The sequence below is a fragment of the Suricata suricatta genome, chromosome 11 (genome assembly GCF_006229205.1).
Source record: "Suricata suricatta isolate VVHF042 chromosome 11, meerkat_22Aug2017_6uvM2_HiC, whole genome shotgun sequence".
Lineage (NCBI taxonomy): Eukaryota > Metazoa > Chordata > Mammalia > Carnivora > Herpestidae > Suricata > Suricata suricatta.
In genome coordinates, this window is record NC_043710.1 from 31,443,260 (window position 1) to 31,455,452 (window position 12,193).

A 12,193-nucleotide genomic window follows, 5' to 3' on the forward strand; every position below is an offset into this window, starting at 1 on the left:
CTTTCTGCCATTACTAGTTTGATAGAACTCACTCTAGAGCCAAGAGATGTCTAAGTTATAGCAATCATATGCTGCCTCACTGAACTCTGATGTTCAAGAGAAATCACTGAAAATGATTCACCTTATGAGACTGCCTGAAGAGACCACTGTTGACAGTGACAGTGTGGGTGTGTATGTGCGTGTTGAGGGGAAAGGTAGTGAGTATGTATGTGTACGTTTGGCGTGAGTTATTCCATTAGCTTCTGTTGCTTTTAACCAGAGAATTCTAACTGATCCTCTTCCTCCCAACCTTCCACAGGCCTTTCCTTGTTATACGTACTAGATTTCAAGACCGCAAAAGAAAATTGAGCAGTTTCCACAGAATGCTATATACTTGCATTCTTCAAGCTCTTATTCATACTGCTCTTTCTTCCCATAACACCCTTTCTTCATTGCTGGAAAATTCCAATTCATCCTTCAAGTGTTACTTTAAATACGGAAGGAAATATTTCTACCTCAAACCTTTACCCAGTTTTAATAGACAAAATGAAGTGTCCTTGCCTTAGTGTATCCATAGCAACTTATACATCTTTCTAACTTACAATATGGTATCATAGCTAGTGATTCACATGTCCAACCCTTCCGGGAGATGCTGAAGTCCTCAAGGACACACAGGCAAAGTTCAACAAATGTCTGTTGAATTGAATGAACTAAGTCACATCTAAAGAGATTTATTTTGTAAAGGAGGGTTCTTGCTTTATTTATTTATTTATTTATTTATTTATTTATTTATTTATTGTTTATATGTTTTAAAGTTTCTAATCCTGTGCTGTTTTGAAAATTGTATCTCATTAACTCTTTATAGAGTTTGGAATTAGTAACTGATGAGATAAAGAAAGTAAAAATAGTTGTCCCACTTCTCTTACTTCTGTGCTTTGGTGCTACTCTCTTTTCCACGGACACATCACATTTTGATGCCATTTTTTTTGTTTTTTTCCAAGTTCCCTTGGCCTCGGTCTTAGCAGAAATATGCAGTGACCCATTATGCAATGAGTTACATTGTATAACAAACAGGATTTCCCTCTTCTCTTGAGACTATGTGAAAAAAGAAAAAAAAATCTCATGAAAGCCTTAATAAGACTGCTAATGTGAATGAAGGCCAAGAATGCAATCCCTTAGGAAATTTTGGAGATGGATACAGTTGGGCTTTTTTTTTTGGTAAATAGCTAGTGAATTATTCAATAAAAGCAAAACATAGAGAATAAAATGCCAGGGGTTCCTATCTTCTTTCCTGAAAAGATTGATCCAAAGCCGCATTTTGCAATTGTTCAGATGAATTCACTTCACTCAGAGAAGCAAAATGTTAATCAAAATAGGGGGAAATAAATGGAATTGGTTTTTTCTTTGTATTATTTAATGGTGCCTGTCCTATCTCACCTGCCGCTCTTCTTGATTGACCAGAGTTAGAAAATATGTCTTGGTATTATATGTTCCCATTCCTGAAGGTAAAAGAAAAATGATCTTTCAAATGTGACCTCTTGGTCCTCCTCATCTTAACCCCTTTGTCTGCAAAATGAACTTCAAATTCCCCACATTAGCATACAAGGCCCTTGATGGTTTCCTCCGGCCCCAACCTGTCTCCTCTCCCACTATCTCTACCATTCTACTCCAAAAGTTAGTTACTCTGAACTTTTCCATTTTATACAAAAATATACTTTTTGATCCTAGTACTTTCAAACCTGCTGTACCCTTTAATTGGGAAACTTAGTCCTCTTTATTTAGGGGGAAAATCCTCTCCATACTATTTACTCAATTCAAAGACTTAGCCTTCTACTCCTCTGAGCACCCACAGTGTGATAAATACATCTCCATGTTCTGTGTAATTTATCTTTTGATCTATTTTTCCCTCCTAGACCCTGAGATCCTTGAGAGCTAAAAACATATATCAATCACAGTTCTCATATAACAGACACTCCACTATTTATTGGATGGATTAACGACTACTCACTTCCAAAATAACACAATCTAAGGTTGTTGTTAAGGGAAAAGTAAATGCCCAGTTAACTGTATACATACTAATCATGAGACTAACATGTGTGTATTCAAAATTTTCTTATTATGGCAAAATGAATTTGCCGTCTCCAAGGCCCACTGAAAAACACGCAATAACATATAAATAAATGGGTTTATGGTGCCAGAAAGAATTTCATTGGTCTTTAATATGCCAGGTAGAAATCATGGAATCTGGAAATTAACACCAACAGAAACCAAAAGAAACTTCTCTATGTACACATAAAGGCATGAAACAGCTAATCTATAAAACCATTATGGACACCAAGAATAAATGACAAGGGATAAACATATACTTATCTCCAACTGGTTCTGTTTAGGGGAAGAAAAAAATGAGGTCAATGACTTCACTCAAAAAGCTATTCTAGGTTAAACCTTTCTAACATGAGCATAGATAGAAATTGGTTATTTCAGCCCAGATTCCAACAGCTTTAAAGAGCTTTTCTCTTTAGAGGGTAACATTCATTTATGGGATCTTTCAACCTATACAATTTCCCAATTCCTAAAATTGATCATAGGAACAACTTGATTCCAAAAGAGGATAGCACTTCAATAATAATGGTAAGAAATAAGGAATTACTACAAAGTACTTTGCTGGCCCTGAAATTAAAAAAGCACTATGACACTGTGGAAAATGCATAAGCTTTAGAAAGGCATAGGTTCTAATCCTGACTTTATTTCTTCTTGGCTGTCACTTTCTGCCTGTGGGAACTTGGGTAAGATTTTTAACTTGAGCATACATCAACTTCCTCATCTATGAAACTGAGATTAAAAAAAGTCCACTTCATAAAGGTTTTGTGAATTTTGAAGATGATATTGTAATACTTAACACATAGTTGCATATCACATAATATATACTCACAATATAAAAATATACTAATTACTTAATTTAAATTAATTTAATTATTTAATTACTATTTGGGATAAGGAATACCAAAGTACATAGGAGAAATTTCCTTTGCTTTTGGTGTTTGGTAAGAACACAATAGAAGAAAAGTTAAGGATGAAGAACCAAGATAAAGTACAAGAACAGATTAAGAATCAAAGTAGGAACATCTCAATAGCACTGGGAAGGGTGTTTATAAACATGTCAGGTGGACTAAAAAATCCAAAAAGAATATAAACATCCTAGAAGGAATACAAATAAACAGACACTGCACAAATGAGTGAATTTCTGAACATTCCACCTGACTTTCTTCTCCAGTAATGGAAATCCTTCCTTCCTTCAACAATAATCCTCCAAAATGTCCTGTAGCTACAGTGGTATAAAGGAAAGAGAAATGTATTTTTCTAGCCACAGATGGTCATACAGATGGATGTGAAACACCTCTGGACAGACATAGGTTACATGTTGTTTTGAATAGCATCAAAGAAATTGCATAAGCAATCAACTTGTGGACCCAAGTGAGATAGTATTCCAGGATTTCTATGTGGTGACACAGTTTTTTTTCTGCTGAAAGGCCCTGGGCAGTTGTAAAACAGTTCACACCATGAACTCTCTTATTATTTTGACTTGATAGACATGCAGAATCTCAGAGGAGAAGAATTCCAGGCTTTGTCAGGGAGAAAAAAAATTAGGTTCAAATCCTTCCTAAGCCAGTTGGAATCTATAAGATATTGGGCTATGTGTATCTGCATTCCAGTTAAATGAATAGAATAATAACTATCTCATAGAGTTATAGTAGAGATTAAATAGCATAATTATGGATATTACGTATCACAGCCCCTACTACATAGTAAACACTCAATAAATGGTACCTATGGCTGCTATGTGGAAGAAAAAAGAAAGGAAACATGGCCATTTGTCCATTTCTACATTTGAAATGTAGGACTCCCACAGAAGACTGAAGATGAGGCTTAACAAAAATGAATAATCTGATTCCTAAACCCACACCAGTTTCAGTGAACCACAGTGACACCAAAGGACGCATTTTCCACAAAGGCTACCATAGAATACTGGACTAGAAGACTTTCACTGGATGCAGCTTTAAAACATCCCAATTTCCTCACTGAGAAAATGCACTCATGTATGTTGATATTCTTCTGCCCATTCAGAGTGAGGTCTTGACAGTTGGAAGCCCTCAGTAGGGGTTTTCAAAGCTCTGATATTCCCAAAAACATCACTCTGGAACTCCAGCATAAGTGATGTATATATTTGTAAAAATTGTCACCTGAAAATAACATCCAGGTCTAGATACAAATTCATATCATGATGCCAGCCTATTTCACTTCATTGTTGTTAGGTGATGTTTTAATGACCAAACATCACACTTGCCAATCTCTTGGCAACTGTGCAACAATGCTCAGTCTGTGGGTGTACACAATCAACTATCTCCTCCTTACAGCACCTAAGAAGGGAAGAATGTAGTAAGTCTGCCTGGTGAGGGCATAACTACCTCGACTCTGTGGACAGCTGAGGCACTTGGGTTCCATAGGACATTTGGTAGAAAGAAGCCCCAGAGGTGGGCGATTAGAGAGGCCTTAACAGCTTTGTGAGCTTTGAAGTCAAGTAGCATCTATGAGCCTCAAGTGTCTTTGTTTTTCAAATAGGGATGAAAATATTTCCCCTATATCAACCTTTCAGACTGCTTGTGTGAACCAAAATATAAACAGATAAATTTGTGCAAGTTCAGTACAAATCATAAAATGCTAAGGATTATAATAATATAAGCAGACTTACAGGTGTATAAAACATGTCTTACAAATGTTTAAAAAACACAATTTTGCAGTGAAAGAGCAGGATCAGACAAAAGTGAGGATGGGATCTCTTTATTTGGGTCTTCTTTAAATACCCAGCACATCCATTGGCACATTGGGCTTACATCTCAGGCGTTTGTTTTTGAAGGGGTATATTTTGTCCCCAGAAAGTCCCTAATGGAATGATAGGAATGATTTTGACCCTCCATTCTTTCTGCCTACGAAAGTTTGTGAGTGGCAGTATCCTCTCAGTGCATTTTGTTTTTGCTTAAGCAACATAATTGGTTACTGTGTCTTGTAACTAAGAATCTGGTACTCGGGGCGCCTGGGTGGCTCAGTCGGTTAAACCTCCGACTTCGGCTCAGGTCAGATCTCACGTTCGTGGGTTCGAGCCCCGCGTCAGGCTCTGTGCTGACAGCTAGCTCAGAGCCTGGAGCCTGCTTCCAGTTCTGTGTGTCCTTCTCTCTCTGCCCCTCCCCCTCTCATGCTCTGTCTCTCCTGTATCAAAAATTAATAAAACATTAAAAAAAATTAAAAAAAAAAAAGACTCTGATACTCAACATGGTATAGCGGAGAGACCTTTGGAATCAGGCAGAGCTGGAATGAAATGCCAGGCCCATCATATACTAAACTTGGACAAGTCATTTAATCTCTCCAAGCCTCAGTTTCTCAAGGGATCGTGTAGATTAAATTACCATGTGACAAAAATACTGCACAGACTCGTTGGTGCCTAGAAGGGTTTAATATACTGCAATTGCCTTAATTCTCCAAATCAGTGGTTCTTTACCTGTCGGGATCACTAACAACTTTGTAAATCTAACAAAAGTATTGAGTCTCTCATTCAAAAAATAATGTGCATACACACATACATAACAGCATCTTGCATATAATTTCAGAAATTCTTTGGATCCACTGAAGTCCAGTAAGGGGCCTAGCAAAATTGGATGATTCATTCCTCTAAAACATGGGATTTACAACATGTACTTATTTTCATTTTGAGTGTTAAATTCCTGCTTTGCCTCTGAGGTCTTCTGCTACTGCTATTACCATCAAGTCTCAGTAAGAAGAGGGGCCCCTGTTTATCTTAGTTAGGCAGAGACTCTTGATTTCGGCTCAGGTTATGATCTCACAGTTCATAGGTTCAAGTCCTGCATCAGGCTCTACAGTGACAGTGTGGAGCCTGCTTGGGATCCTCTCTCCCTCTTTCCTCTCTCTGTCCTTCCCTGTTTGTTCACTCTCTTCCCCTCCCCTGCTTGTGCATTCTCTCTCTCTCTCTTTTTCTCTCTCTCTCTCAAAAATAAATATAAAAAAAGACTCAGTGAATGCCTTTATCTTTTTAAATAATAATTACTTACAAAAAGTTTTCACATTCATCATATCGTTTGATTTTTCAGGAAAACCCTGTGAGTCTGTATTATTGTTCTATTTTACATGCTGGGAGAACATTTTTTGCCTGTTTGTTTGGTTTTTGTTTTTGTTTTTGTATTTTTCCATTGTAAAAAAAACTCATGAGCACATTGACTATATTGTTTTAATCACCACTGCTTCATCAACACTTTATATGCCTGGAACATGAGAGGGGCTCTGAGTGTTGGAATAAATGAAGGGAAAATATAAAAAGAGAACTCCCAGTTCTTGAATAGTAAAACTGAATACTTTGAGGCTAAAACAGTACAAAGCTAAAACTCTACTAGAATTTCCTAGTGGACTTAGCCCATTGCCATCAGATATATAATGAACTCTTGATAAATGTTGGTAGATGGATAGGTGGCTAAATAGGGGAATGGATAAAACATCATTTCTAAAAAATGAAACCCTAAATTTAAACAAAAAGAGTGTTTCCTTTATCAATTACTGCTCAAAACTTAGTGGCTTAAAACAACCATTTTATTCATTTTGGGGGATCAGGACCTTGGGAAGGGCTCAGCTGGCTGGTTTATCTCTATGCCATGTGGCATCTGCTGGGGTGAACAGGGCTGGGTGGTCCATTTCCAAGCTGACTTCTTCACTCACTTGCCTTGGCCTTTGCAGGAACTGCTAAAGGAGGTCTGAGTTGGGCTCCTTTGCCTCTCCGTGCAATGTCAGAGCCTCTCTACGTTTGTGTCTCTAGTGGATATTCAAACTTCTTACGCAGCAGCACAGGCTTCCAAAATGAAGAAGCAAAAACTACAGGCCACTTAAGTGTAATGGTTAGTGCTGTTGATCAAGGCAGTCACATGCTGGCCTGGGGCTCAGAGTGGGAAAACTGATCCCATGTCTTCAAGGGAAGATTAACAAAGAATATAAAGTGACTGTTAATCTGCTACAGTGCCCTTAACCAGGACACGAAGCTCAGCAACACTGAACTACACAGTTGTTTTCATTGCCACCTTCAATCAGACTTTCCTCATTGCATAACTTTCATTTCCCAAATATCAGTAAATAATTCTATAAACCCTTAGATTAAAATTCAGTGAAACTTGGATGCATATCTGAATTAATTTCCATGCTTCAGTGAGCATGTCTCAGGGGTAACATAGCAGTGTCTATGTTCTAGCTATTTAAGGTAATTCAAACTTCTCCAAATCTGGTGGGATCAAGCAGCCCAAAATATCATTACAGCTAAAAATTTACTCTACAGTAAAGGGTCATTACAAATCAACCCTCTGCCTTCCACCTCCTGGGCATGAAAAAATTCAGCACTGCCACTTTCAGGATATTTTAGCATCTCAACAGGGAGTATGGCTAAGTAAGAGCTAAAATAGTACAATGATCCCAGAAACCACATAGAAGAAAGGAAATACAAATAGCGCAAACAAGCACAGGGCATCTTGGATGATTCCAAAGAGAACTAAAGTTTATTCTCCACACTAGTTTCTAGAGGCTCCTTTTTTAAAGAATTTTACTTCTGATGGTTTTAGTCACCCCCATTCCCACAAATTCAAATTAATTCCATAGGCACAAGGATTATTTTTTCATAGTGTCATGATCTTAATTTCTACCTTTCATAAGCAGTTATATTACACATATATTTTCAATGACCCAAAGCTTTTCTATTAACTGATTAAAAGGAGGAGCTGGTTGGTTTGGTTAAGTGCAAATGTACACTTGGATTAGTTAGTCCGTAGGAACTTTCACTATAAGGGCTGAGTATAGTGGGGAAGAAAATATTTAATAATGTAAGACCTGTCATAACTAAGGTAGATTTAGAATTTGGAAACCTTAGAATACAAAAGCAAAAGACAGGATTGGCAGAAGTTACAGGTGGATCCCCAGACACGATCGCTGGATGAACTGCCTGGTTTCTGACGGGGCACCACTGCCAGCCCCAGCATCACAATCTCTCACTCTTGAAGTGTTCACTGGAATGCAAGGTCCACGGGAAGCAAGATTCTGGTGTTTGTGCTCACCAATGTATCCTAGGCACCTAGAAGAACACCTAGTACATAATGAGCAGTCAATATTTGTTAATTTTTAACAAACAAAGCTCTTAAAGATTACTTTAAAGGAATCCGGAAAAGGCTAATTGAATGTGGGTGTGGTACTGCTCAGGCAGTACTAACCATGCCCATGGCTAATGAGAATGGAGACAAGATACTTGCCAATACTGAGGCAGCTCTCAGGGTCCTTGCCCAAAGGATAGTGTCCAATGAGAAGTTCTTCAGTGTTAAAAAGAGCAACTCACCAGAGCTCAGAAGGGGGGGCCCCATGGAGAAACCCTATTCAGTGACAAAAGTGAGAAAACTGAGGAAAGGGGACAATTACAAGGCTGCTGCAACCCTGTGGTCACTTGGACATTCAGATCCCAAGCCTTGTTAGCAGAAAGGGGGATTGGGACAGAATGGACCCCTCCACTGTCAAAGTGTGATACATGACATAATTCCAAGATTTATTCTACTCAAAAAAAATAGGAGTAATGTGAAGAACATTACTATCACCATCTTTTTCTCTTGGTTGACTTAGGAACTGGGGATTGTCCCTAAGTCAGCTTGAAGGGATGGGCATGTGTAGGTATAAGAAAACAACATGGGCTGGCATAATTTATCTTAACCCCTAAAGCAAGGCATAATCTCTCTGCTTCTGAGATATTCTGAATCTGAAGAGCCTTTTAGCAAGAAAGTGCATAATATACAGTTTCTAAACTTAAAAAAAAATTCTTTTAACGTTTATTTATTTTGAGAGACAGAGTGCAAGCAGGAAAGGTCAGAGAGAGAGAGAGAGGGAGACAGAGAATCTGAAACAGGTTTGAGGCTCTGAATTGTCAGCACAGAGTCCAACAAGGGGCTTGAATCCACAAACCATGAAATCATGACCTGAGCTGAAGTCAGATGCTTAACCAACTGAGCCACCTAGGCAGCCCGAGCCTCTAAACTTTTTAATGTATCAAGAAGACCTGATTTGAACAGTTATCCATGGTAAGTTTTGTAAGATTCACAGTACAAAACTAGAGAAAAAAAATTCTCAAAATCTAAGTAGACCACAAGCTAAAGAGATCTAGGCACTGCTTTCTGGGGTACCAAAGAATGAAGATGGATAGATAGATAGATAGATAGATAGATAGATAGATAGATAGATAGATGATAGATAGATAAACTGTGCAAAAAAGAGAGGAGGACTCAAGGCCCACTTCATCTTATTCAATGCATTATTACTAATGTGGCTAATGGTGTTGAATTCATAATGAATGAAGGAGTCTGGCCTTGCACATTCCAGACACTGTCTTAACAGTGTCAGAAGTCTTGTTCACCAAATGGTTCATGGGTAGCAGATGCTGTGTTCCCTTTTAGGAGCTCTGTTGCCTCCTGAAATTCTTTTCTGCATGCCTGATCACGTGATGCCTTGCCAGTCTACTGTCCTCTGAGCCTCTTCCACTGCCTTTTGTAATCAAACCTCATGAGGGAGTGACATGCAGTAGGGCCCCAAATTAAGAAGAATAACATTAAACAGTCTGAAATGCTCAAAGTCAATCAAGAAAAAGGAACATTAAAAAGCAGGATATACAGTAACACAGATGTATAGAAAAAATTCTGAGAAAAATACCCAAGCAATAACAGAGATGCGCAGAGCAGTTATAGGTAATTTTAAAATATTTTTCCTTTATGTTCTTTTTCTATTTTCTACAAAGAACACAAATATTTTTATACTGAGGAAATATTATGAAAATATATGATCTCATTTTTAAAAAAATATTTATTTACTTATTTTGAGAGAGAGAAAAGGTATGAGCAGGGGAGGAGCAAAGAGAGAGAAGGGGAGAGAGAGAGAGACAGAGAGAGAGAGAGACAGAGAGAAAGAGAGAGAATCCCAAACAGGATTTCTGCTGTCAGTGTAGAGCCTGATGTGGGGCTTGATCCCATGAACCAGGAGTTCATGACCTGAGTAGAAATCGAGTTGGACGCTTAAATGACTGAGCCACTCAGGCACCCCTCACTTTTTATTTTTTAAAGAGAGTGGGTTGATGTGTGTAAACGTGCATACATAGATGCTTGTATATGTACAGAAAAACTATGAAACTTCAGATATCAAAACTATAAATATTAGTTTTAGGAATATGATTGAGTTTGAGGAGGAAAATAGGAGAGAATTTTACCTCCTTTCATTCTTCTGTAATGTTTGAATTTGTATTTTATAACAGATATATTATCTTATAATAAAAAAGAAAAAATAAGTGAATAGAAAAGATACTCTAAAGTGTCCCTTTGGTAGTTACATCCACGAAAAAGAAATCCAATGATAAAATGAAATGTGTTATTGCTGTGATAATGTGTAGTTATTGATGTGATAGTTTAGTTAGTATACCATAATTACTATTACAACAATATTTTACAATTGTATAGGTTAATTTCTTTTTTTTTTCTTTTTCATAGGTTGGACTAAAGAAACAAACATAGAGGTAGTGATAAAATACAGTTCTCTAAACAAAATGATGGGCTTGTGACATACTATGAGTCCCTCCTGAAAACAGGATAAGAAAAACAATGTAAGACCTACTCCTTAAAAAAGTTAGTTGAGTTACAGGGAAGGCACAGTGAGGGCAAGTGACGCCATGTGGATTAACAAGAAGCACACACAGAATTACTTTCCCTGGAGGACTTTAAAAATAGGCTGGTGTGTCTGGGTGAGTGGAAATGTGTTTCTGCTGAAAGCTAAGCAGCTGGACATAGACTCGGTGACCCTCAAGATCCCTTCTCGACCTGTGACTCAGGCTTACAACTCTGGCTCAGGCACAAGAGTTCCATCTCACCCAAACGTCCTAACCTGTATTCAATGGCTGTTGCTTCTCTATGGGCACAGATGCTCCCCTCCCCCCATGTCCTGCTATACCTAGAATCCTTGATCCTAACTCTATCTGGATAGGGATACTACTATGTCTAGCAAGAAAATGGCAGTTCAAAGCAAATTTAAAACATGAGGTCTACAAAATGCAAATTGAAAGAGATACATTAAATAACTGCCCTGTAATCTTCAAAAAATAGCAATGTCATGTGAAAACAAAGAAAGGCTGAGACATATTCCTGATTAAAGGATACTAAAGGGAAATGGAAACTACATGAAGTACATGATCCTAGACTGGATCATACAATGGAGGAAAATGCTAAATAAGACATTACTGAGCCAATAAGCGAAGACAGAATGTATAGTATTATTATTCAATTTCTTTAATTTGATAACTCTACTTTGATTATGTAAGAGAAAATCTTTGTTCTAACAGACAGATAAATAATAGATATTAAATAATCAGGGAGTAAAGAGATAGATAGATGATAGAAGATACAAAGATGATAAAGATACAAGATGACAGAATTGTTCAAAGTTGGTGAGTATGAAAAAGGGTCTACGGACTACTTTTTTACTGATCTTACTTTTCTACAAATTAAACATTATTTCAAAGGAAAATTTTTAATGTTTTTTAATGTTTATTTTTGAAAGAGGGAGAGAGACAGAGCATGAATGAAGCAATGGCAGAGGGAGAGGGAGACACAGAATCTGAAGCAGGCTCCATGCTCTCAGCTGTCAGCACAGAGCCCAGCCCAGGGCTCAGACTCACAAATGAGATCATGACCTGATCCAAAGTCAGATGCTTAAATAACTGAGCCATCCAGTCACCTCTCAAAGGAAAAGTTTTTAAAAGTGAGTTCTAATATTCATACCATGACTTAGGAGTTTCACTTCCAGGATTCCTGCCTCCTCATCTATTCCTAACTACTAAGAGCTGCATCCATTTTGGCCAACCCCAAGCACCTACTTCCCACTTAGTTCTGGTCTCTGAAACCACCACAGTTTTGTCCCTCAGCTTGTTTCTTTTGGCCACCCTATCACATCTCTAACCCCATCCCTTCAAGATCAGCACTCAGGCCTGTTACTCATTTCTGGACTGACCTGATGCTATTTACATCCTGACATGACAGCTGTCTACCTTGCTCTGAGCAAAGTTCAAATTCTCCCTGGCTTGTCCATTCTTATTTTA